The sequence below is a fragment of the Etheostoma spectabile genome, chromosome 7 (genome assembly GCF_008692095.1).
Source record: "Etheostoma spectabile isolate EspeVRDwgs_2016 chromosome 7, UIUC_Espe_1.0, whole genome shotgun sequence".
Lineage (NCBI taxonomy): Eukaryota > Metazoa > Chordata > Actinopteri > Perciformes > Percidae > Etheostoma > Etheostoma spectabile.
In genome coordinates this window covers 26,033,146-26,036,050 of record NC_045739.1, presented here as the reverse complement: position 1 = coordinate 26,036,050, position 2,905 = coordinate 26,033,146, and positions in this window count along the sequence as shown.

Genomic DNA, 2,905 nt, shown 5'->3' with positions numbered 1-2,905 from the left:
ACTTCAGTTAATCTAAATCACATCAGTGAATTTCACCTCTTAATTAGAGTATTTGCATGTAGTAATGTACCCATTTACAAGTGGTAATACCCATGGAAAAGAAAATGAAAAAAACAATAATTCGGAGTTACAAAACCATAATAATTCAGCAAAAGACTGAACAAATTGGTGGTTAGGACCAACAGAAATAAGAAAAGTTGTTACTAACTTGTTAACCGTAATTCAAAGTTCGTTTGGAGTCCGCTGCAGAATTTGCAGAAGCTGAAGGAATCCTACTAGTCAGAAGTGTAGATTCGTAGAAACTGGATGAATCCTACCAGTTCAGAAGATTGTGAGCAACGTCCTATTGAGACGCTGTGACTCAGGTATTCACAACGGTTCAGCAGATCACTGGGTGGCTCGCCATCTTGTTTCAACCTTGTGTCTCTCAAGTCGATGTCGGTCGACGTCGGTTGAACATTTCTTCAACCCACTCAAAATAGCCTATCGTAACAACATAAATTATGCATAAAAACCAACATAAATCACCAGGTAGTGTTAATGAAAATGTCCAACTCCCGTCTCAATTACGGCTCTTAAAATGGCTATCGAACATCAAAGCGCAGCACGCTGCTGTTCATTTTAGCTTAATTTTTCAACATGTGCTTCAAGTTTTGACCACAAAACAACTTAAACTTACTACCTAGGCTTCACATTTCGGTAAAATTACAAATGCATTTCACATATCCTTTTTAAAAGAAAGAAAAGAAAAATACAATTTCTTCGTTTTGTTGTTTCACTCACCAAGTCCCGATTTCCAATGCACTAATTGTCTTCACCAGGGACAAATTGAGTACATGGGATATCTTTCACAAAAGTCAACCAAATTGGCTTTCAAAGGTACAGGTTTTTCCACCTTCTTCTCTGTTTCTCTCAAAAGTTTCATCTGGGCCCGCTTGCAGAAACCACAACTCTCCCAGCAAAAAAAAACCTTTGAAAAATCCGATTGGTGGTTGCTGGTCACCTGGGTCACGCAGCAACGTGCCCTTTTCAAAATAAAAGTCCACATTTTCAAAATAAAAGTCCACATGCTTTTTAATACAAAATAATCATGAAATGACATACCATGGAATAAAATATTACAAAAGGTTCTCAATAAACGTTTAACCATATGTTAACATATTTATTGATTAATTTCCTTTTAACCAGTTTATTTATTTTGCTAACTAAGTAAACCTGGGTTACAAACAGAAGGCCAAATAGGCTAGTTTCTGTCAGGTTAATAGAAATGTTACTCACTTTTTTCATCAAGTGATACTATCCCTAAACAAAGACACATCCACATAAATGCTGTATTGTAATACCAAACAATGCAGCAAAATCATTACTTAACAAATCTTTGTTTATCTATCAGAAAGTCAATTATTCTACACTGGCCCCAGTGTGCAATATATGAGGCTGGTTGTGGTGTCTGACGAGCAAAGGCCCTGGCACAGGGAACCACGTGGGCGTGAGGGCAACCACGGACAGGGTTGTGACGGGTTACTACTGGGACAGCATGAAGGCAGATGTGCCAGCCTTGTTCTATGGCTTCAGGTTGAGGAAAAGCCTTGTTCTATTGAATCCGTTTTTAAATTGAACAGCTTGCACAATTTTTAGGTGCGGTCTCTCGCCAGTAGCCTATGTAAATTACCCACGCCCTCTTGGTCCCTTCCCTCAAGCCCCTCCTCCCTACGCCAAAACATTGACAGAAAGTTGAAACTGAAAACCAGTGACATTGTAAAAATCTTGACAGCGTGAAAAACTGTCACTGAAAAGACACAGACTTCAAGAAAAAATGTAGATTGACATTGAAAAACCATCATAGGAAAACCATGATGCAAACAAATGTGAAAAAACCTCATAGGATTGTGAGATTATTACATTTTGATGTTTGTATTTTATATACCAGTTCAACAGTTTTTATTTTTTAACAGTTATTATTTGTTGTTTCAATGCCAAATTTTATTTTCAATAAACTGTCATTGTTATAGCTCCATAGTTTAACGCTACGCCCTGTAAGCATCTTTTTTTTAGGCTTCTGTCTGGCTAATAAATGTTAGCTAGCTAGTTAAAGTGCTAATAATGGTCACGAACGTTAAAAATGTTAGAATTTCACTGCATCAGCGCTCTGTGCATGTCCTCGCACGGAGATGCGGAACATAGGAGCTTGGCTTCGCGGCTAAGACACGAATAGACTATTAATTTAAAGCTTTTACTCTTAAACCCAAAAGGCATGTCCACTTTAATGTATACTGTATATTTAAACATATCTGTGGTCAAGCTCAGTGCCTCGCTGTGTTTTATTAACTCTGAAACTTTCTCTTTGAGTCCCTCACATTTAGCATATAGCTGTATATTAACAAGTTCTTAAAACCTCAGCCCTACACAACAGCAATGGGCCTCATATCCTGAGCCATAAAATTGACAATTCCTTCCGTGATATTGTTTTTGCGTTTGGATGATAGAGGCTTAACATCCAGCGGGGTCTAGGTGTGTCTGGGAACGCTACCGTCGTGGCGGGTGGGTGCGCCAGTAGTTCTAAAACGATTATTAGACTATGAAATATGCAAATTCTGATAGTTCATTAGCCTACTCAAAAGAGGGCAACCTAACGCAGACAAGTTAGCTTACCGTTTTTAGGTGATATGCCATGTTTGTAGTTGAGCTGCGATATGCAAACTGTTGCATGTAAAAACTTTGCATTCGACTTTTTTCCGTTCTCCGTTTTTGTAAAATGTGACCCCACTGCTGATGTCTTCGACATGGTAGAGGAGGACTGACTGTTAATTAAACACTCACAATTAAATAAATATTCAGCAAACCACTAAACCAAGGCTTTCTTCAATCTGTCGCCAGTGGGTTGGGCTAATCCAAAAAAAGTGAA